Source organism: Mustela lutreola, chromosome 4 (genome assembly GCF_030435805.1).
Source record: "Mustela lutreola isolate mMusLut2 chromosome 4, mMusLut2.pri, whole genome shotgun sequence".
NCBI classification, from domain to species: Eukaryota; Metazoa; Chordata; class Mammalia; order Carnivora; family Mustelidae; genus Mustela; species Mustela lutreola.
Window position 1 is genome coordinate 176,277,406 of NC_081293.1, and position 25,540 is coordinate 176,302,945.

At 35.7% G+C, this 25,540-nt stretch overlaps 1 long non-coding RNA gene across 2 annotated transcripts in view; it reads left to right on the forward strand.

Moving 5' to 3' along the window:
- LOC131829710 (uncharacterized) overlaps nucleotides 1-11,074 on the forward strand; it is a 37,800-nt gene extending 26,726 nt beyond the window's left edge. For both annotated transcript variants that reach the window (XR_009352964.1, XR_009352965.1), the window contains exons 7-9: nucleotides 8,238-8,475; nucleotides 9,702-9,845; nucleotides 10,675-11,074. This is a non-coding gene — a long non-coding RNA (uncharacterized LOC131829710). The remainder of the gene's footprint in view (nucleotides 1-8,237; nucleotides 8,476-9,701; nucleotides 9,846-10,674) is intronic.
- Nucleotides 11,075-25,540: the final 14,466 nt, after the last annotated feature.

Sequence of the window (25,540 nt, forward strand, 5' to 3'; positions counted from 1 at the left end):
ACTTACGCAGTACAAACCTATCTTCTTCAAGAATCAAGTGTAGTAAAATTCCACAAAACCTTTCAAATATAAATGAGATACAAAGTGACTAATATAGTTCCTGTGCTCTAGGACTATATATAGGGAAGAGACAGATGTATAAAATTAACCATAATTTATGGCAGAATGTGATGAAATCAATTATAGAGTCAAATCAAAATCTGTATGTACACAAGAGAGCATAATTCCCACCAGGAAATCAGAGGCGTTTTCTTAGAAGATAAGGGGTTTGAATATTTGATTAGAGTTTAAAAAGTTAGACAAAGTTTCACCATTCAGAGGCAGAGAAAAAGAGGAATTCAAAGGGATGAGTAGTGAAGGCCTGAAGACAGTAAATGTTGAGATCAGGTAAGAAGTCTGGTGTGTCTGGAATGTAGGGAAATGAGGACAGTCATGTGACACTGAGATCACAGAGTGCCTAGAATGCGAAAGTTAAATTAGTTGCATGATATTCCTTGAGAAATGGCAAGTCAGAAAAATATTTTAGTGAGTTATAGAGTTTTTTTTAATCACCTTCCACTCAACATGTCAACTCTACAACTTTTTCTTGATCTCATTACTCAGTTGACAGATTGCAGGTTTTGTCTGTTTTCAGAGAATTACCCTTCTTTCCCTATTCCCTGACAGCTTTTCTCTTCAGATTCTGACTTTTGACATTTGATACATAAGCCTCTGAACCACAGTGTTTGTGTTGAATTATTTGATCAGGCATAAACTTGTATTTGTAGATTATCAATATTTGTTTTAAATCTTGGTAAGACCGAGCTTATCCTGTGATAAAATTTTGGCGTGAATGTTAACATTAGCTAAATGCTTCAAAGTCAGTCTGATTCACTTTACATTAACCTGATTTTTAGCATGAGATCCACAGAGATTACTCATCTAGCATCAAAATATGATGTAGAAATAAGATAAGTGAATTGACATGTATTCCTTAGAGCAACTCTATCCACTATTTCTTTCTTCAAAAGAGTTTTGACAGCTTGTCAAACATTTTCTTACAAAGAGTCATCATATGACTGCCTTCATCAAACTACCTGTCGGTTCACACCCATTCAGGCTTAAAACAGAATCAGTGTATACCCATTTGTTTCCAGCGTTGTGAATAAGAATTGCTCAATTCAACACATCCTGAGAGAATATGGTCCAATGGATTGAGCAACAAAAAGGAAGTTTAAAGTGTAGGCATCTATTTCTGGTGGGGTTTTATTTTTATTTATTTATTTATTTTTTTTACAGACTTGTCATATATTTGAGAGGATTTTACTTTATTTCTGCCTAAATTCTCTTCTCCAGCCCCTAAACTTCCTTTGTGGTATTTGCCATCTGTCATCAAGAAGGTGATGCTGATGTACAAGATGTGATCTGTAGAAGAGAACATTATTTCTAAAAGTTTTTGGAAAGATACTTATTGAGAAACAAGTTATTCTCCATTCTCTTCTCTAGTTATAAGCTCTTGCACCCTGATTCATTGTGCAGCTCCAAATTAAAAAGAGTGTTGGGGTGCTGGGTGGCTCAGTTGGTTAAGCATCTGCCTTCAGCTCAGGTCTTGATCCCAGGGTCTTGGGATCAAGCCCCAAAGTAGGCTCCCTGATCAGCAGGGAGTCTGCTTCTCACTCTCTTTCTGCCTCACCCCTTGTTCCTGCTCTCTCTCTCAAGTAAATAAAAAAAATCTTAAAAAAAAAAAAAAAAAAAGATTTTTCATTCACTCTTGTTAAAATTCTTGTCACCTTTTGCCTTTGTCTTCAAGATGTCAGTTCCGTCAAAGTAAAATGTTCCATATTACATTTCTATTTCTTTAGGACAAAAATGAAATCTAAGCTATTTCTGAAGGAAAAAAAAAATTGTTACACTGGATGCTTGTGGGCTTTTTGTTTCTCTTTTTTTCTCTGATTCTCTTTTTCATTCTTGAGAATGATTATAAAAATATGTGCTTTCATGAAATACCCCTACCCAATCTTGGGGCTTATATATTTTTTCAATATTAATTTTTGTGTCGATAAACTTATTTACCAGTTCAATTTTACTTTTTGAATATGTGTGAAAAATGGAAGATGCACCACTTTATCTCAGCACACCTTAATCCTTACTACCATGAAAGCAACTTCATTTAAGTTCTACATGCATCTCAACTTATTTTAAGAAACAAAATAGTGTATGATCTATCAATAAGGAAAATATTCATTGTAAAATTATTTTTCAATTACATGATGCCATACATGTTTTCATTATTGGCTATTACTTTAAATAATTCTGTTGCAAGTTTTCCCATGAAAGAAAGAAGTTTTAAAACTGGGTGCTAGGATTAATTTTTTATTATTTTTTAATTTAATTTTTTTAAGTCAGGAGTAATTTTAAAACCCAGAAGAAAAAAATAAATAAAATATGAAATGTCAGCAAGAGTAAAGATGGTCAAAAGTGGCTTCTTAGTCCTCTTAACTGAATGGTGAGTGATCAATGGAAATCCTTTGCAACCCTTGATGAAATTATGCATCAATTCCATTCTAACCTTTTTTTAAAGATTTTATTTATTTATTTGACAGAACGAGACACAGTGAGAGAGGGAACGCAAGCAGGGGGAGTGGAAGAGGGAGAAGCAGGCCTCCCACAGAGCAGGGAGCCCAATTTGGGGCTCAATCCCAGGACCCGGGGATCATGACCTGAGCCCAAGACAGACACTTAACTGAGCCACCCAGGTGCCCCCTATCCTAGCCTTTTAAGAGAACTCTTGGCAAATACTTTATATTTCTGTGATACTCAAATTCATTCTTTCACTATACTATGCATAAGCATATTGAGTCCATTTATACCTAAAGTAATATAACTGACTTCTTTGGTTTGTTTTGTTTCAAGTTTTTATTTAAATTCTAGTTAGTTAACATAGAGTATAATATTGGTTTCAGGAATAGAATTTGCTGATTCATCACTTACAGATACCATCCAGTGCTTATCACAAGTGCCTTCCTTAATATCCACCACCCATTTAGACATCCCCCACCCACCTCCCCTCCAGCAACCAAGGCTCAGTTTGTTCTCTGTGGTTAAGAGTCTCTTACAGTTTGCCTTCATCTGTTCTTTTGTTTTTTATCTTCCTTCCCCTATGTTCATCTGTTTTGATTCTTAAATTCCATACATGAGTGAAATCATAAGGTATTTGCCTTTTTCTGATCGACTTATTTCACTTAGCAGATTATACTCTAGCTCTATCCACATCATTGCAAATGGCATTGTTCCAAATTTAGTTATTGTTGATAATGCCACTATAAACATCAGGGTGCATGTGTCCCTTTGAATCGGTATTTTTGTATCCTTTGAGTAAAACCTAGTGGTACAATTGCTGAGTCATAAGGTAGTTCTATTCTTAACTTTTTGAGGAACCTCCATACTGTTTTCCAGAGTGGCTGCACCAGTTTGCATTCCCACCAACAGTGTGAGAGGGTTCCCCTTTTTCCACATCCTTGCCAAAATCTGTTCTCTCCTCTGCTTAGCCATTCTGACTGGTGTGAGGTGATAGCTCATCATGATTTTGATTTGTACTTCCCTGTTGATAAGTGATGTTGAGCACTTTTTCATGTGCCTGTTGGCCATTTGTATGTCTTTAGAAAAATATCTCTTCATGTCTTCTACCTATTTCTTAACTGGGTTATTTGTTTTTTTGGGGGGGACTTGAGTTTGGTAAGTTCTTTATGGATTTTTGGTAGTAGCCCTTTGTCGGATATGTCATTTGCAAATATCTTCTTCCATTCCATATGTTGCCTTTTAGTTTTGTTTATTGTTTCCTTTGCTGTGCAGAAGCTTTTTATTTTGGTGAGGTACTAATAGTTCATTGTTTTTTTTTTTTTTTTTTTTTTTTTTTAAATATTTTATTTATTTATTTGACAGACAGAGATCACAAGTAGGCAGAGAGGCAGGCAGAGAGAGAGGAGGAAACAGGCTTCCTGCTGAGCAGAGAGCCCGATGCGGGGCTCGATCCCAGGACCCTGGGATCATGACCTGAGCTGAAAGCAGAGGCTTTAACCCACTGAGCCACCCAGGCGCCCCAATAGTTCATTGTTTTTGTTTCCCTTTCCTCAGGACAGTTGTTTAGTAAAAAGTTGCTAAAGCTGATATCAGAGAGGTTGCTGGCTATTTCTCCTTGAATATTTTGGTGGTTTCTCACATTTAGATCTTTCATCCATTCTGATTTTATTTCCGTGTATGGTATAAAAAAATGGTCATTTTTTCTGTGTGTATCTGTTCAGTTTTCCCGACAGTATTTGTAGAAGAGACCATCTTTTTTCCATTGGATATTTTTTCTTGCTTTGCTAAGGATTGGTTGACCACATAGTAGTGGGTCCATTTCTGGGTTTTCTATTCTGTTCCATCGATCTATGTGTCTCTTTATGTCAGTACTATACTGTCTCAATGACTACAGCTTTGTAATATAGCATGAAGTTGGAATTGTGATGCTTCCAGCTTTGCTTTTCTTTTTCAGGATTGCTTTGGTTACTTGGGGTCTTCTGTAGTTCCCTACAAATTTTAGGATTATTTGTTCTAGCTCTGTGAAAACTTGCAATAATCCTAGAATACAGTTGACTTGGATATCACTATTGAAAAATATTACCACTTCTGATAGATTTGACCAATCTTTCTGAATGTCAGTTTTAAAACTTAAAAAACAATTCATTTGGTATCTGGAAAGTTGGTTTCTGAAAAGTCTTGACAGTAAGTTCTTCAGAAAATATTTAAGTCTCAGTAACGGAAGCTCTTGATTTTCTTTGGATTTGAAGCAACTATTGTAAAATAAATGGATTGTTCACAAGATTTCTGAGCATTTCTTTTTCTGTATTTTCTTATATTGTATTATGCTTGCCTGAAAACTTGATAACTTGTTCAGATTGCTGAACCTCATCGCTATTCTCTTTCAGGGATGGAAATGCATTTCTCTCAGTAAGTAAAATAGTCTGTGGCAAAAAGGTTTGTCCCCTTTGAATATGATTCACTATCATCCTCTCTCCAAAATCTATGAAAATTCAAATTGGAAGATATTATTCTATTAAGCGATGACATAATTCATACTCATAATTACACATATTACATTTGAAACCTGCTTATTTTTCTGCATCCTAGAATGAAAATAATTTGGTTGGTGTGATCCTTTGTGATCTCTAATGCTATTCATTTAAGCTGGTCTTTAGTTATAAAATTTCTCTATGCTTCCTTTTTTCTAAAGTTCCAAATAACCAAAAGTTTTCAGGGAATAGGAAGATGCCATTACATATAGATAGATAGCATATCACAAAGACCAAATAACAATACAAAGAAACTTAGATTACTGATTTTCCTCTCAAGTAAGTATTCACCTAATTTTATTTGAAGACTTTAATTTAGCATGCTGCATACACATCAGACACTCGATTAAACCTTGTTTAATAAGTGAATGAACTCCAGATAAAACTGCATTTAATTTTTTTAGTTTATTTAATATGATATTAACGTATTTTAGTGTATCATTTTAATATGTGCAGATAATTTTATTACTTTGTCAAGGAGAATTTTTTCATAATCAATTTATTTTATAATGCACAGATTATGAAGTAACCATACTTGAAAGATCTTACATAAATTGCAATGAATATTAAAAAAACAACTTATCACTTTCCACAAGACATGTTTTAAACTAGTTCAAATTGTTTACTTAAAATTTTAATATTTCTTTAAGTTACTAACTCAAAACTTTTTTTGGTACCTAAAGACTAAATTAGGCAATATTTCTGGTATCTCTGAGGCTCATAATAATAAAAGTTTATGATACTAATAGTATAGAAAAATGTTATATTTAGGAAGGAACCCTTATATTTAGCTTGTATTAAAAGAGAAAGGTGACATACATCTAGGGGATATATCAATTATTTTCTATTCATAGATAAAGTGTGTTAGCAAAACGTTATTTAATATTACATCTACTTAAATATCATTTTGTTTCAGTGATATTGTTATACATAGCTTTTATGTCAATAATGTTATATTATGTATTCCTATTAATGTGTGACATTTAAAATTTCAGAACGAACATACATTTCTCCAGAAAAAAGGTTACCAGATTACTAACTTCATTGAACGTAATTATTTTATACATTAAGAAAGCATAATTATTTTATGGTTTAATATGATCTTAAAGATAATATAGCTCAACTCCTGTTGTCTCATTTCCCTTTCTTGTACTCACATTATACATGGATATTGAGGATGGATGAAATTATGTGTATTAAAGGTCATGCTATTATTATTGACAAGGAGACAACCAAAACATCTGACCTGCAATTTGTGTGTTTTTGCCCACTACACCATTCTATTTCTTCCCAAATTTGGGGTTTTTAAATGGCAGCGACTTATGGTGAATACAAGTCTTCTAAGCCAAATTTTCCATTAGTTCCTTTTAATCTGTGCATGAGTAATATGACCAGCAAATCTGGTTGAGATAAGGGGCATTCACAAAGTTCAAGGGACATGTTCAAGACTGTGTATAGCATAAGAGCCAGGATCATAAATCAAACGTAAGATTCTATAGTCGGTACATCTTTCACTATATCTCACAGCTTTTGGTCTAAACGTGCATTCAAGCCAGAGCGTATTACCATGCTGGGGGAAAGGCGAGGGTAGTTATGGCCAAAATATGTAAATGAGCACCTGCTGAAGACCACCAGAGCCATCTGCTGCTTGGATTCTCATACTCATTTGCCGACCTCTTAATGCTAGCTTTCTCTCTCAGTTTTTCAGGATGTGAAGGGAGGGCCACATTCTGTACAGATTTTAAGGCATTAGCAATCATTGAGATTACCTCATAATGAGCTTGTTGAAGAAGGACCCGCTTGATTTAGTATAGTAGGGTCAGTCCCAAACTGCTTGAAGACTCTGTGGGTCATTCTTAGAATGCAGCTTACAAGAATACTTGAAGTTGGCCTTATGGATTCTCAGTCATTCATTCCAGTATTCCTTTCAGCATTGGCCATAATTCTTGATTTATGATTCTAGGAAACTTCACAATCTAAATTTTCAATTCAAATCAGTGTACTCACTAAATACTTCTCCTAGTCTTATCAGCATCTGTGAAAAAGTCCTTTAGAAGTTCATTCACTTGATATTAACATTATAAAAATAAAGCAGAGTCAGATGGAAAATTGGAAATACACAGAAAAGAAAAAAAAACAGAAAAAAGAATAAAAGACGCAAGTAATAACGCAGACTTGACTGTTCAGTTTAGGTGTATAGTTTTCATTATGAGTGTATGTATAATTTATATGTAAATTTTAAAATATAAGTAATATCAATGTTATTTACATATATACAAAACACAGTTAGTTACATCATCTCTGGTGTACGAATTTTACCATTTAGCAATATGCTATTAAAAATGTATCCTTCCATCCAGTATTATTCTTCAACATTGTTTAAAACAGTTTCATAGTGTTTTGTGATTCATAGTGAATCATGATTGATTTAAATATTGCCTTTTTTTTTTTTAAACATTGCTCTTTTAAGACTTAGGTTACTAATAATATCTTTGTTCATATTAACTTCTGTGAAAATCATTGTATATATATCTAATAATTTCTGTAGGAAAATCTTTAGGAATCTTTAGAAAAAAGTGGATATTGCTGTGTCAAAGATTATGAAATTTACTCCTAACAGATAAAGACTTTTTATGGTTAGACTTTTGAGATGACTTCATTATCCTTTTCTTATTTTTAAAGATATTATTTTTTTTTACTTGAGAGCAAGCATGAGTGAGAGAGAACAGACGCAGAGTGGCAGAGGGAGAGGGAGAAGCACACTTCCTGTTGGCTGAGCAGAGAGCCCAACAGGGGGCTCATAATCATGACCTGAGCTGAAGGCAGATGCTGAACCAACATAGCCACCCAGGCACCCCTCACCTGCTCACCAGAGCTTCCATTCTTAAACATTTACTGTGTGCTGAGTTCACATTACATGGATTTTCTTTTTCATTTTATACAACAAAATCCTTGCTGTTTACTATTATTATGCACAATTTACCAATTGGGTAGAATATGAATCATATTTTAATTTATTATGTTTTAACATGCTTGGTCATGTCAGAGGTATGTATCCTTATGTTTTACATAGCTGGCTTTATGTGCCTTTACTTACTACTGTTAATATTCCCATGTGCTCAAAGATCTTTTATTTTTCTAATGTAGAAAGGAGCAAGTTAGAAAACCACCCTGCTAACTCCCTCATGCACTTGTGACAAAGACCTTCCATCAATCAAATCATGAATACAACTACTTCCTACCATTCTTTTCATCATTCTCTCAGGCCATTATTTGCAAGTCAAGTGGGTAATTCGTAGGTGTGTGCTCATTAAGAACCACTGCATGGAGTCCTTCTCTCTTTGAATTAGACATCAACAAACAGAACTGACTTCTAAAATAATTGGTGAGAATTAATTTTACTACCAAATAGAAATACTATAGAGGAGAATTTGGAGAATGATTAAGAAGTGCCTATACTGAAAATCGTCATACTACATATTACATTATATGTGGGTGATGTAATGTTATACATCTCATATTCAAGACTATGTTAACAACAAACTTTTTGGTAATGAATTACAATAGCTTAACTGGTAATTCTTTTTTGACTCATGATACAGAATTAGGCAGAAAAGGACTTCTGAAAATATGGTATTTCAATATTAAATCATTTTATGCAAATCATTTCATTCTATTTTTACTTTTTATACTTCTAGTTAGGTATTTAATTCTTCTGTGTCGGTATGTCAGATTACATGTCTATGCTTGTCAATGGGTAATAATAAATGTTTATTAATGGCTTATTTACCAATAATGATGTTTTAACGAGAATAACTCAATATGTTGTTCTTTCTGTACAAGGATCAATAAAGTTGTTAAGATAGATGCAATAAACCAGATTCTTAAATATATACTAAGTTAAGAAAAATAGTTAAGTGAATTTAACATTCTAAAGAGTATTATTTGCTTATAATTTCAAAAAATTACCACTTTTTTACTGTAATTTGAAGGACAGCTAAATAAAATTTTAGTCACCTCTCCTGAGAATTCATTTTTAATCATCATGCTTTTCTAATTAAAAATTAAAAAATCTTTGTAGTTCTTAGACCCATAGTTATATTTTGTGGTTTACAATGTTATTTCACAACAAAGAATACTTTTCAAGTTATTTTCAATGCTTTCAATACTCTAAACTTTTAATAAGATTAGTTTTTAGTTTGATTATCTAGATTTGTTAACCAACTGACTCTGAAAATGTAACAAAAAGCTTCCATGAGTTTGGAGAGGAAGAACATGTTGGCCAAGCAATTTATGACTTAGTCTCACAAGCCAAAAAACACTTTGGCCTCCGTTAAAGCACTTTTGAGAGCTACAGTAGTTCCCCCTTATCCTCAGGGCATCCATTTTACACCCCCAAAGGATGCCTGAAACTGCAGCTAACACCAAACTCTATATATACTATGTTTTTTCCTATCCATGATAAAGTTTCATTTGTAAATTAGGCATAGTAAGATATTAACAATAATAATAATATAGAGAAATTATAACAATATAATAAGAGTTATATGAAAGTGGTCTCTCTCTTTTTCAAAATATCTTTTTTTAAGAGATTTTATTTATTCACTTTAGAGATATAAAGACAGCACAAGCAAGGGGAGAAGCAGAGGCAGAGTAACAAGCAGACTCCAGAGCCCCACATGGTGCTCCATCCCACAACCCTGAGATCATGAGCTGAAATCAAGAGTTAGAAGCTTAACCTACTGAGCCACCCAGGTATTCCTCTCAAAATACCATATTGTACTGTACTTATCTTTCTTCTTATGAGTGAGATGATAAAGTGCCTACATCATGATAAGAAATGAGGTCAATGACATAGACATCATGAGATAATGTTAGGCTACTACTCACCTTCTGCCCACTTGTCAGAAGGAGGATCATCTTGACTGTAGGTAACTGAACCCACAGAAAGTGAAAATGTGGAGTAGGGGGGAGCTCCTGTACATTGAAAACAACCAGTATGTTAGTGTCATGGGTGTAGAAATTTCATCTTTTTTTTTTTAAAGATTTTGCTTATTTATTTGACACAGAGACAATGAGATCACAAGTAGGCAGAACAGCAGGCAGAGAGATGGGGGGCGGGGAGAAGCAGGCTCCCTGCCAAGCAGAGAGCCCAATGCAGGGCTTGATCTCAGGACCCTGAGAGCACGACCTGAGCCGAAGGCAGAAGCCCAACCCACTGAGCCATCCAAGTGCCTCTAGAAATTCCATCTTTTAATTATGAAGTTTAATTTTGGTCTTCCCAAGGATTTAGCAAAATTTCCAGGTTGATCAGGCTACCTTTTTATTGTGTAGTGACTTAATCTCCCCTTCTCTCTTTGAAATTTTCCTGCTAAGAATTATTGTGTACCAAAAAACATTTGGTACACAATAATTTCTTTCCCTAAGCCAGTTTTTCATTAGCTTTGCAGCAATCCAAACAAATTTTATTTTTACCTTTTATTATATGTGCCATTCATACATTTTTAGTTTAGTACTGAAAACCCAGGGGTACCACTTTATTTTCCACATTACTGATTTTTTATTGTACCTAATTCATCCGCAGATTTTGGACCATGCAAAATGGCTTATTGGAGTTGAGATCAGCATGCATTCTACTGAAGCTTACTGGGTTTGAAGCATCAGCTATCCAAGATCTCTCTCATGGAACATCAGCTGTAGGCCCTATATTTTCATATTCCCAACAGTTGGTGTAGTCATGGGGAATCACAGATAACTAAGCTGGAAGAGATTTTTAAAAATCATTTGGTTCCAACCATTTGTGCTATATTCCAATGTAACTCTTCCCAACTGCCATTAAACCACACTTCTAAATTCTCCTGTTTTGTTGATCTTTCCAGTGAAATAGTTCTTGCATATTGCCAACCTATTGGTAAATTTTCATCTTTATCCTACTCCATTTCTCAGCAGCATTAGACACAATAAACCATGATAGCTTTCTTGAACCACTGTCTTGACTTCGCTGCCATGACACTTTTCAGTGGCTACTGCTTCTCATCTTACTTTTCTGGTTCCTTCTTTTACACCTGATTTCTAAACATCCTCTGTGCCCCAGGGATCAGACTTAAGCCCTTTTCTCTTTTTTCCATAGATAATTTCATCTAGTCCTGTGGCTCTAAATGCCCTCTAGATTCTGTTGACTCTCAAATTTATATCTTTATTGCTGAATATCCAGGAACTCCAGATCATGTGGTATGTCCATTTCCATGAATCAATCTAGACAGCTAATAGGCATCTGAAATTTTACATGTACAAAGAAACCAATTGGTTCCCACAATCCTTTCCCTTGCACTGTGAACTTACGTAGGCCACACAGACAGTGGCAACCCCAGAATTCTTTATTTTCCCTTAAATCCCATGTGAAAATGCATCAGCCAAACATGTTAACATTATTAGCAAGACTAATCCAAAATTGTAGTGGATTTATTATGTGGAAATTACCCCCTAAGTATATCTCCAAAGAAAAGCCACATGACCCTCTTTCTCTAGGCCATGAGAAATAAATGGTGAGTGGCATGCCAACATCCTTCAGAAATGAATTGTGGAGAATTTTTTTCTCTAATGTAGCAATACTCATGGTCTTACTTGCTGATAGAAATGAAAATATCAACCAAAAAATATCAAAGCTACTATAGATTCACTATGGATTCAAGCTCAGCAAAAATCAACAAAATGGGGTTTTGTCATGAGAGACACTACAGATGAAAAGGACTCCCTCAGAAGTTAGGTGAATTTTGGAGAATATTAATAGATTACCACAAGGTAGTGAACTGTTGGTCCAATCATGCTTTTCTCACTGAAGATTTTATTTCTACCTCTGGTGAATGGTAAGCAGATATTAACCTTAAAAATGACATTTTGTCTTGCCCAACATAGTTGAAAACTCCAGAAATTTGATTACACTGAGCAGGGATAGTAATACAAATTCATAGTATTGTCTCAAGGATTTATGCCAAATAGAGCCACAGCCTGCGGAATCTTGATTATCTTATCATGCTATAGGTTATCACTCACCTACTGATGTCATTAAGCTGACAAGACTTAGAAGGCCAGTTTGCTAGTGCCTCCAAAGCCCACATAGGACAAGTATGTACCCAGTGAAGGGTGGGAAATTCAAGGAAATACAAACTCCTGAAACCTCACTGAAGCTTTTGGGGGATCAATGAGTAGAGTAGTTGTCAACACCAGGGGATAAGTCGCTTCATCATAGATCACTTACTTTAAGAAAGACACACAATGCTTATTAGACTACTTGCTATTTTGATGATGGAGTATAGCTTTGTGTAATTCAAAAAGGCAAAAATTCAGTATATAAATATAAAAGTGTGCCTTTATCAATATTTTGAGGTAGAACAAAGGCTTTGTGCAAAAAAATGGGCTTTGTTTTTCTTTGCTTAGATTATCATTTTCTTATTTATATCCATATTTAAACTTTTCTAAACTGGGTGAGAACTTAGAAACACGAGCAAAGCAATTTAAGTGCAGAGATCTTTACAGACATAGATTTTCCCCAGTTTTTATTGTCTCATACCTAATTGATCATAATTTTAAAATACTTAATTTTATTAAGTATTTCCATACATTTAATTTAGTTTTTTTCTTTTAAAGATTTTATTTACTTATTTGACACAGAGAGAGATAGTAAGAGATGAACTACAAATTGTGGGGGGTGTGATGTGTGAGGGAGAAGTAGGCTTCCCAGTGAGCAGAAAGCCTGAAGCTGGGCTGAATCCCAGGACCCTAGGATCATGACCTGAGCTGAAGACAGATGCTTAAGGTGCTCCCATTTAACTTAGTTTTTAAAGAATCAACTTTCTTTTCACATTCATATTTTACTTAGTTTATATAATAATTAATTAACAAGCAATTACCGGTAGAAGCACTATATACACAAATAGGTATCAGAATAAGTACAATGGAATTTCGGCAAGCATATACAACTCAATTAGTGGACATAAAAGAGTGTATATAAAAGCATTTGTTCATTTTGCAAACAGGTAAAAGTTAAGTGAAGATAGGTTAACCAAGACCAAGAGAAGAGAAGTGTGTAAGCAGCTTTACTGCTTAACCCTTATGGTCCAATAGATTCAATGGTGCTGAAATTGTTTGTGGCAGATTGGAATACTCTATGGCTCTTAAAGAACCCCATATTTTAGCGGTCCAACCAACTACGTAGTGGCAGGCTAATTACATTGGACAGCTTCTCTCATTCTCATGAGAATAGATATTTATTTTGAAATTTAAAAAACACCCAAAACAAACAGACTTACTAATACCAATGTGCATATAGGGAAAACATTAAGTGTTGACCTAGGCTATTTAATAGACAATAAGATATTGACACACAGTAGAAACAGAGAGGAGTATGAACAAAACCCAACTGGTTCCCTGGGGAACCTCATGGTATTTGACCCAGTGATAGATGTAAGAATAGATAAGATGGCTAGGAGAGTGTAAACCTGTATTGGATGTATAAAGGTTTTACTTACTCTTTAACTTTGGTGGAAGCTAAAGTGGAGTATATAACCCTACCCCTCACTTTTTGGCAGCTAAACATAGACTTCAGATCTAGTTCAGCTATAGCGTTGCTTTAGTTTCAGATATTTAACTTTGATGCTGCTGGGGAGGAAAAATTTTCTTGTACCCTTCAAAGATTCTTCCAACTGGTGTGAGGATTAATTTGAAAGGAGACAAAAAAAAAAAAAACAAAAAAAAAAACAGGAGAAAATAAAATTTAATTTTCTATATACAGGAACCCCATATACCTGAGAGATTCAAAGACAGAAAGGTAAAATGAGGCATATGTGCCCATCCTGAGTTAAGGAATGTCAGAGGGCCCTGGGGACTCAAAGGGGAGGAGGTCAATTCACAGGGCACTGTGAATTCACAGGGCATTGAAGAACAAATAATTTGGTAATTAGCTGTTTGCTCAGCCATACATATGGGCCACTCAGTTAAAATATCTCTAGTAATAATTCATTCTGGGAAAGACACTCAGTTTAGATTTTTCTATATAGTTAAGAGAAGGGCAAAAGTTTCTCTCAAGCCTACAGGGTCTCAGTTGCCTTCAGCTCAACAGTACACCTACTATTGCAAAAATAGCTTATGGCATACTTTTTTTTTTCTTTCTTTCTTATTGATTTTAATTCAGCCTAGTATTTATTGAGCTACTACAGCTCAAAGTAGTCCACATGCCGAAGTGGCACATTTTGGGAATACTTGCACTGAACCCATTCAAGGTTATGAGGTAAAGGCAGGGGCACTGGTTAGTGTTTATTTTTGTGGTGATGCTCAGCACTTGTGAGGCCAATGGTATGGCAGCAATGGTTCAATCATTGCTGCAGTCAGTAGCAGGAAGTCAGCAAGCATCTAATTGCCTTGCTCCTTGACCTCCCATGGCCTTTACTTATTTCTAAGCTTGCTCATTTGCATACCAGCTGATTCTTTGGGCTTTCTGTAAATCCTTTTATAAATTCCTCTTCTGAAATAGTGGGCTAGAACTAGATTCTTTTGTTTGCAATTAAGAATTCTGATTTGGTAGTGTATTTTAAACACACAAACATATTTCGCCTTTCACAACAGGCATAGATTTAGTACATTTATGTGGCAGGAATGCCAACTAGGCTGAAACTGAAGACAATTTAAGCAAGAATAGAATTGTAACTTTACTTGTGATTTTCTTTCCTTTTTAAATGATATTCGCCTAACCCATTTGTATGCTTGCACAACAACTACTCTATACATTAGCTACTATTTTTACAAATGTTTAGAATTAATATTTACAAAGTTGGCCTGGAGTTTTTTCCTTTTCAATATTCTGCCAGAATTAAATATATTTTAACCTTAAGAATAAAAGTACACCTACTATTGCAAAAATAGCTTATGACATACTTTTTTTTTGAACATTGAAAAATTTTTGTTTACATTTACATTTCTTCTGAAAATTATCTTTAAAGTATGGAAGATTTTATGTATGTCACCCTTATTTTTCCCCATTTTATTACCCTCTTAAGTTTACTTTTATACTTTTTGCCATATGATATGAAAGTTTTAAGTCGCTATTTTAGTGAACACAATAATCTTTTCTTGGTATTTTTCTTCTTTATTTTTGATCCTGGGCCTTGATTACACTGCCACTACCCTTTGTCCCTTAATCACGGGGGAGTTAATAACAGCTTCCTGCTGTTGCTACATTATGCATTACCTTTTTGGGTTTTCAGCTATACTATCATAGGAAAAATCAATTTTCTGTATTAAACTTTCTTTGTTTAAAATCTTTAGATGGGGAGTCACTTTTAATTAACTGGAAAACCTCTGGACTTTGTTTCTCTAAATAGTATAAGAAATGAATTTACCTTGGTCATTTTTTTTTTTAGCAATTTGACAAGTTGTTACAAAAAGAGTTGTTTAAACATCCAATGTTATATGAGAATTACAAATGCCTGTAATTTGTTATTACACTGAGTAAATCTGTTTCTGTACTTACAACCTGTTCCGTTAGAGTTTGTCTATATTTATGCCCTTCAACAGTTTGTTTATAATCTGATAATATCTGGAAGTTTAAGATTGTCCCTATTTGATGTGGTTTTCAAAATTATCTTTGTTATTTTCTTCCATTTATATTATTTCATTATATTTTTCCATTATAGTATTCTCTCAGAAAAATTGCTATTGTTTTGTTAAATCTGATAAGGAATCCTTTAGGGTATTTGTAAGAGTGGCATTACGGTAGAAAAAACAAACATCTTTATAATAGTCTTTTTTAAAAATAATTTTTTAATTATTTTATTAACATGTAATGTATTATTAGCCCCAGAGGTACAGGTCTGTGAATCGCCAGGTTTGCACACTTCACAGCACTCACCATAGCACATACCCTCCTAATGTCCCTAACCCAACCACCCCTACCTCCACCACCACCCCGCAACCCTGTTTGTTTTGTGAGATTAAGAGTCTCTTATAGTTTGTCTCCCTCCCAATCGCATCTTGTTTCATTTTTTCCTTCCCTACATCCCAAACCTCCTACATTGCCTCTCAAATTCTTCATATCAGGGAGATTATATGATAATTGTCATTCTCTGATTAACTTATTTCACTCAGCATAATACCCTCTAGTTCCATCCACATTGTTGCAAAAGGCAAGATTTCATTTATTTGATGGCTGCATAGTATTCCATTGTATATATACACCACATCTTCTTTATCCATTCATCTGTTGATGGACATATAGGTTCTTTCCATAGTTTGGCTATTGTGGACATTGCTGCTATAAACATTCGGGTGCATGTGCCCCTTCGGATCACTACATTTGTATCTTTAGGGTAAATACCCAGTAGTATGATTGCTGGGTCATAGGGTAGCTCTATTTTCAACTTTTTGAGGAACCTCCATGCTGTTTTCCAGAGTGGTTGCACCAGCCTGCATTCCCACCAACAGTGTAGGAGGGTTCCCCTTTCTCCGCATCCTCGCCAACATCTGTCATTTCCTGACTTGTTAATTTTAGCCATTCTGACTGGTGTGAGGTGGTATCTCATTGTAGTTTTGATTTGTACTCCCCTGATGCCGAGTGATGTGGAGCACTTTTACATGTGTCTGTTGGCCATCTGGATGTCTTCTTTGCAGAAATGTCTGTTCATGTCCTCTGCCCATTTCTTGATTGGATTATTTGTTCTTTGGGTGTTGAGTTTGATAAGTTATTTAAAGAATTTTGGATATTAGTCCTTTATCTGATACGTCTTTTGCAAATATCTTCTCCCATTCTGTCAGTTGTCTTTTGGTTTTGTTGACTGTTTCCTCTGCTGTGCAAAAGCTTTTGATCTTGATGAAGTCCTGATAGTTCATTGTTGCCCTTGCTTCCCTTGCCTTTGGTGATGTTTCTAGGAAGAAGTTGCTGCGACTGAGGTTGAAGAGGTTGCTGCCTGTGTTCTCCTCAAGGATTTTGATGGATTCCTGTCTCACATTGAGGTCCGTCATCCATTTGGAGTCTATTTTCATATGTGGTGTAGGGAAATGGTCCAGTTTCATTTTTCTGCATGCGACTGTCCAATTTTCCCAACACCATTTGTTGAAGATACTGTCTTTTTTCCATTGGACATTCTTTCCTGCTTTGTCAAAGATTAGTTGACCATAGAGTTGAGGGTCTATGTTTGGGCTCTCTATTCTGTTCTGTTGATCTCTGTGTCTGTTTTTGTACCAGTACCATACTATCTTGATGATGACAGATTTGTAATAGAGCTTGAAGTTTGGAATTGTGATGCCACCAACTTTGGCTTTCTTTTTCAACATTCCTCCAGCTATTCAAGGTATTTTCTCTTCCATATAAATTTTAGGATTATTTGTTCCATTTCTTTGGGAAAAAAAATGGATGGAATTTTGATAGGGATTGCATTAAACGTGTAGATTGCTTTAGGTAGCATAGACATTTTCACAATATTTGTTCTCCCAATCCAGGAGCATGGAACATTTTTCCATTTCTTTGTATCTTCCTCAGCTTCTTTCGTGAGTACTTTATAGTTTTCTGACTATAATTATTTGCCTCTTTGGTTAGGTTTATTCCTAGGTATCTTATGGTTTGGGGTGAAATTGTAAATGGGATTGACTCCTTAATTTTTCTTCCTTCTGTCTTCTTGTTGGTGTATAGAAATGCAATTGATTTCTGTGCACTGATTTTATATCCCAACAATTTACTGAATTTCTGTACAAGTTCTAGAAGATTTGAAGTGGAGTCTTTTGGGTTTTCCACATAAAATATCATATCATCTACAAAGAGTGATAGTTTGACTTCTTCTTCGCTGATTCAGATGCCTTTAATTTCTTTTTGTTGTCTTATTGCTGAGGCTAGGGCTTCTAGTACTATGTTGAATAGCAGTGGTGATAATAGACTTCCCTGCTGTGTTCCTGACCTTAGCGGAAAAGCTCTCAGTTTTTCTCCATTGAGAATGATATTCTCTGTGGGTTTTTCATAGATGGCTTTGATGATATTGAGGTATGTACCCTCTGTCCCTACACTCTGAAGAATTTTGATCAAGAAAGGATGCTGTACGTTGTCAAATGCTTTTTCAGCATCTTTTGAGAGTATCATATGGTTCTTGTTCTTTCTTTTGTTAATGTACTGTTGACATTGAATGATTTGTGGATGTTGAACCAACTTTGCAGCCCTGGAATAAATCCCACTTGGTCGTGGTGAATAATCCTTTTAATGTACTGTTGGATCCTATTGGCTAGTATTTTGGTGAGAATTTTTGCATCTGTGTTCATCAAAAATATTGGTCTTTAGTTCTCTTTTTTGATGGGGTTTTTTATGGTTTTAGGATGAAGATAATGCTGGCCTCATAAAATGAGTTTGGAAGTTTCCTTTCCATTTCTATTTTTTGGAACAGTTTCAGGAGAATTGGAATTAATTCTTCATTAAATTCTTGGTAGAATTCCCATGGGAAGCTATCTGACTCTGGACTCTTGTTTTCTGGGAGATTTTTGATGACTTCTTCAATATCCTTACTGGTTATGGGTCTGTTCAGGTTTTCTATTTCTTCCTAGTTCAGTTTTGATAGTTTATATTTCTCTAGGAATGCATCCATTTCTTCCATATTGTCAAATTTGCTCGTGTATAGTTGCTCATAATATGTTCTTATAATTGTTTGTATTTCTTTGGTATTGGTTGTGATCTCTCCTCTTTTATTCATGATTTTATTTATTTGGGTCCTTTCTCTTTTCTTTTTGATAAGTCTGGCCAGGGGTTTATCAATCTTATTAATTCTTTCAAATAACCAGCTTTTAGTTTCATTGACTTGTTCTCCTGCTTTTTTTCTTTCTATTTCACTGATTTCTGCTCTGATATTTATTATTTCCCTTCTCCTGCTGGGTTTAGGCTTTCTTTGCTATTCTTTCTCCAGCTCCTTTAGGTGTAGGGGTAGGGTGTGTATTTGAGACCTTTCTTGTTTCTTGAGAAGGGCTTTAATCACTATATATTTTCCTCTCAACACTGCCTTTGCTGTGTCCCACAGATTTTGAATCATTGTGCTTTCATTATCATTTCCATGATTTTTTTTTTCAATTCTTCTTTAATTTCCTGGTTGACCCATTCATTCTTTAGTAGGATGTTCTTTAGCCTCCATGTATTTGGGTTCTTTCCAAATTTCCTCTTGTGATTAAGTTCTAGCTTCAGAGTCTTGTGGTCTGAAAATATGCAGGGAATGATCCCAATCTTTTGGTACCAGTTGAGACCTGATTTGTGACCCAGGATGTGATCTATTCTGGAGAATGTTCCATGTGCATTAGAGAAGAATGTGTATTCTGTTGCCTTGGGATGGAATGTTCTGAATATATCTGTGATGTCCATCTGATCCAGTGTGTCATTTAAGGCCTTTGTTTCCTTGTTGATCTTTTGCCTGAATGGTCTGTCCATTTCAGTGAGGGGGTTGTTAAAGTCCCCTTCTATTATTGTATTCTTGTCAATGTGTTTCTTTGATTTTGTTATTAGTTGGTTTATATACTTGGCTGTTCCCATGTAGGGGCATAAAATTGTTAGATCTTCTTGTTGGACAGACTCTTTGAGTATGATATAGTGTCTTTCCTCATCTCTTGTTATAGTCTTTGGCTTAAAGTCTAATTTATCTGATATAAGGATTGTTACCCCAGCTCTCTTTTGATGTCCATTAGTATGGTAAATTGTTTTCCACCCCCTCACTTTAAATCTGGAGGTGTCTTTGGGTCTAAAATGGGTTTCTTGTAGACCGAATATTGATAGATTTTGTTTTTTTGTCCATTCTGATACCCTGTGTCTTTTGATTGGGGCATTTAGCCCATTTACATTCAGGGTAACTATTAAGAGATATGAATTTAGTGCCATTGTATTGCCTGTAAGGTGACTGTTACTGTATATTGTCTCTGTTCCTTTCTGGTCTACTACTTTTAGGGTCTCTCTTTGCTTAGAGGACCCCTTTCAGTATTTCCTGAGGAGCTGGTTTGGTGTTTGCAAATTCTTTTGGTTTTTGTTTTTCCTGGAAGCTTTTTATCTCTCCTTCTATTTTCAGTGATAGCCTAGCTGGATATAGTATTCTTGGCTGCATGTTTTTCTCATTTAGTGCTCTGCATATATCATGCCAGTTCTTTCTGGCCTTCCAGATCTCTGTGGATAAGTCCACTGCCAATCTAATATTTTTACCATTGTATGTTATAGAATTTTTGTCCCGGGCTGCTTTCAGGATTTTCTCTTTGTCGCTAAGACTCCTAAGTTTTACTATTAGATGATGGGGTGTGGACCTATTCTTATTGATTTTGACGGGTTTCTCTGCACCTCTAGATTTTAATGCTTGCTCCCTTTGGCATATTAGGGAAATTCTCTACAATAATTCACTCCAATATACCTTCTGTCCCCTCTCACTTTCTTCTTCTTCTGGAATCCCAATTATTCTAATATTGTTTTGTCTTATGGTATCACTTATCTCTTGAATTCTCCCCTCGTGGTTCAGTAGTTGTTTGTCTCTCTTTTGCTCAGCTTCTTTATTCTCTGTCATTTGGTCTTCTATATCACTAATTCTCTCTTCTGCCTCATTTATCCTAGCAGTAAGAGCCTCCATTTTTTATTGCATCTCATTAATAGCTTTTTTTAATTTCAGCTTGGTTTGATTTTAGTTCTTTTATTTCCCCAGAAAGGGATTTTATTTCTCTGGACAGGGTTTGTCTAATATCTTCCATGCCTTTTTTGAGACCAGCTAGCACCTTGAGAATTGTCATTTTGAACTCTAGATCTGACATGTTACCTATGTCTATATTGATTAGGTCCCTAGCCTTAAGCACTGCCTTTTGTTCTTTTTTTGTTGTTGTTGTGAGTTTCTCTGTCTTGTCATTTTATCCAGATAAGAATATATGAATGAGAGGTGCCTGGGTGGCTCAGTGGGTTAAGCCTCTGCCTGCGGCTCAGGTCAAGGTCTCAGGGGCCTGCTTCCCGCCCCCCCCCCCCCCCGCCTGCCTCTCTGCCTACTTGTGATCTCTCTCTGTGTCAGTAAATAAATAAACTTTAAAAAAAGAATATGTGAATGAGAGAATAAAATACTAAAAAGGTTGCAAAGTCCCCAGGAAAATATACATAACCAAATCAGAAGAAGCCCCAATCTGGGGGGAGAAGAAAGGTGGTAAAAAGAATATATTCATATATATATACATGAAAGGGTGTAAAAAGAATATATATATATGTGTATATATATATATACACACATATTAGACTGGTGAATAGAGCAGAGACACCCACTTGATTTTGGGTGTATTTTGGTTTCTTATAAGAATCTACCTCCCAAAATTTTAAAGAAAGAAAATCTTATATATTTAGAAAATATAGAAAAAATATATATAATATATATTATATATATTTTTATGCATTTACATATAAATATACTAAAAACTTATATATTATTTATTATTATTATATTATATATATATGCCAAAACACATATATATATATATACACAAAATAAGGGTAAACATGATGAAGGGATGGAATATGACTGTAAAGATGAAAATTTAAAAAATTCTAAAAGAATTGAGAAGATAAGTTGGTTGGAGAAAGAAAGAATAAAAAAGGGTCGGGGGAAGAGAACGTGCTCAGGCTGGAGACTAGAAGAAAGCCCTGTGCTAGATTTAGGGTATATTTTGATCTATGAGAAGAGATTGTATACAAAATTAAAAAAAAAAAACCCTATATGTACATGAAAAATAGGTTAAACACAATGAAGGATAAAATGTGACTATAATAATGAATGAAGGTTTTTTTTTTTTTTATAATGAAGGTTTAAAAAGATTTTTTTTTAGAAAGGTATTGTTAAGATAAACTAGTCAAAAAGCATTTAAAAAGGAAAGAGGAAAAGTTAAAAAAATTAGAATAAGAATAGAATAGAATAAGAAAACTTAGAAGAAGAATAGAATAGAAAAATTAGAATAAGAGTAGACTAGAATAAGAAAAAAATAAAATTAAAAATATTTAATTAACTTTGGAAGACTAAAGGATCATTGGGGGAAAGTCATGAATTCCATGCATTGCTTTCCCCTAGCTCAGGAGGTCTGCTGTTCACTCTCCTTCAATGGTGAGCTTGGTCTTGACTGGATGTTCTTGCTGATCTTCTGGGGGAGGGGCCTGTTGTAGTGATTCTCAAATGTCTTTGCCCGAGGTGGAATTGCACTGCCCTTGCCAGAGGCCAGGCTGAGTAATCTGCTCTAGTTCGCTGAATGTTTATGGTAGAGCTCTGGAGAATGGCAATGAAAATGGCGGCCTCCCAATCTCCAACCCAGAGGAGTCGAGAGCTCAGGGCCCCACTCCTCAGTGTGCCCTCACAGTAAAGGGGTCAATCACTCCTGTTTCCCTGGTCTCTGGCTGTGCTGTGGGCTCACCTGACTGTGACCGAGTATTTCTGTCTCTGGTGCACAGCCCTGTTTGGAGTCTCCAAACCCAGCAGATTCCTGCCTCCAGAGGAGGAAGGTGAGTGTCCTTGGATCTGCCACTTGTGGGGTCCCTGCTCAAAGAGCAGTGGACTGAGTGTGCTGCAGATCACGGTTTAAGGTAACCCGGAGCTGAGAGCTCACTCTTCAGCTCTGTTTATATAGCCAGTTTCCCCACTCTGATACCTGGGGGCTCTGCCACACTCAGACACCCCCTCTCTTTTAATGACCCTGCAGGTCCGAAGACCACACTGTCCCTGTGAGAGCTCCACCCCTGCTTAGCCTCTGGAGTGATGTCCCTCAGTGGAGCAGACTTCTAAAAGTTCTGATTTTGTGTTCCATGGCTCTACCACTTGCCGGGAGCCGGCCCCTTCCCCTGCGGTCTATCTTCCCGTTGCTTCAAATTCACTTCTCCACATGTCCTACCTTTCAGGAAGTGGTCAATTTTCTGTTCCCAGAATTACTGCTCTTCTTCTCTTCAATATCCTGTTCCATTTGTAGGTGTTTGGAATGGTTTGATACCTATCTAGCTGAACTCCTGGGATCTGATGTCATTTCAGTCTGCTACTCCTCTGCCACCTTGCCTCTCCTCATAAGGCTCCATTATTAACATCCCCTTCCAGAAATGGTGCATTGTTGCAACTGATGGACCTATACATCATCACCCAAAATCCATAATTTATTTACATTATGGTTCATTCTCGGTGGTGTACATTCTGTAGTTATGGGTGAATGTATAATGACATATATCTACTATAATAGCATCTTATTACATATTTTAAATATACAAAATACATAATTTATTCCCAAGTATGCATGAGCCAGCTCTATCAATTCTACCATTCCTCTATTTTTGACTTAAAATTTAGAAAATGAAAAAATATATTATATACTACTGAAACCTCCTACAGACCATTTGTCAATCACATTTTCCTTCCTCCTCTGCTCCCAGAAATAGTAACTCACTTGAATTTGTTGTTTATCAATCCTATGCATAATTCATACCATTACTTTACATGTACTGATTCACAATGAATGTATTATGTTGTGTGTTTCCACAGTTTTTATGTGACACCATACTATGTGTGACAACTGAAACCTCTGTGTCATTTCTGCTTGTTTTCATTTCAAAAGGTGTATCTGCAATTAAGGGGCAATATATTTTCATTTATGTCTGTGAATAGCTAAACATTGTTATTTTTAAAGTTATTATCTGATCTTTCTAATAACTTTTATAATAAATTCATGATCTGATTTTTATTTTTATGGCTGGCTTTCCTCATGAGCATTCTGTTTTGTCTGCTGACTCATTTCATTGCATTTTTATACATTTTCTGTCTTCCCCTCCCTTCCCCTACCTGGCAGCCCATCCCCTTTCCTCTCCTTTTATCTCTTTCTTCTTTTTGGAGGATTCAGAAAATTGCCATTGCTTTTACTGGGGTCTTTGCTTCAGACAAGATCCTACTGTGCCTCCTAACGTTTCAACCCACCCACAACCCCACAATGACGTATCATTTATTATTGCTTCGGACTTTTGTAACAGGATCCCTGGAGCAAAGGCCAATGGAGTATGTCAACTACAATGTTTTCATCAAAAAGAGATTAATTTTTCTCACATAAGAGAAATTCTGGACATAAGCTATCTATGAATTCATAGATGTCCAAGCTTTTTCCAACCTTCTGCTTCCCCATTGTTAGGATGTGTTTTTCATCCTTAAAGACTCCAGAGAGCTCTTTTACTTCCATGCCTCCTGAGGGAGAAAGGGGAGTGAAGAGAGCTAAGGTCAATAGAGCATACCAGCTGTACTTACACTTGTACAAAAATTGCTGGAAATTCCACTAAGTGTTTTCCATTTATCTTCTTGGTACTGTTATGTGTGTGTGTGACAAATTCATCTCCACAGGACTCTGAGGAGATAAGTATTTTTAATTGAATGTGTTTTTTCATCTGAGAAAAATCAGGAACCATAAGGAATAAGGGGAGAGGAAACATTGGGTGGGAAGCTAGCACTGATTTGACAGAGATGTTGAGGTTATTATGGATTTAACCTCCAAGCAGGGAGCCCGATGCAGGCTCGATCCCAGAACCCCGGGATCATGGCCTGAGCCAAAGACAGACACTTAATTAATGAGCCCCCGGTGCCCCTTTTCTTTGATTTTCTGTTTTGGTAGGAAGTTCACAGCTCTTTCACTTGGCCTTTCTTACAATAAACATTTAGGGTCAGCCAGCTAGGTATCTGCTCACTTGGCTATATCCCTATTCTCTTATCTCTTCCTGGCCTACAGCTTCCTCTTTTCTTCTTTTCTTTTCTTTTTCTTTATTTTTAAGATTTTATTTATTTATTTATTTACTTATTTATTTATTTAGCGGGGAGAGTGAGCAAGAGTGAGTGAGCACCAGCTGGGGAGGGGGCAGAGGGAGAGGAACAAGCAGACTCCCTGCTGATCTGGAAGACTGACGTGGGGCTGGACACAGGGCTTGATTCCAGGACCCTGAGATCATGACCGGAGCTGAAAACAGATGCTTAACCTACTGAGCCACCCAGGTGCCCGTGGGGCTATAGCTTTGTATAAAGGAGGATTGGTAACTCCTGCTGGAAGGATTTTTACATTTTTTTTTAAAGGAAGTTCAAAAATAAAAGAAGAATATGTGTAGAGACCCTCAAAGCCCAAGATATTCACCATTTGGTTCTTTGTGAGAAAATTTCATGTCCCTATTTTAAAGCTCCTGGCTCAAACTCCAGCAGACTTTCCCCTCATCTTCTTTTTTAGTTACTCTAGCTACTAGATATTGCGGAACACTTTTATTTTTCCATTACTCTATCGGAATTATGTCCCCTACTTTTACTTTCTGCTTTAGCTTGGAAGTCCAACATCCCTGCAACTTCATCCTACTTGTTATATTATACACACACATACACATCTACACACACATGTGTTTATGACTATATATGTATATATATTGTAATGAGAGTGAATGA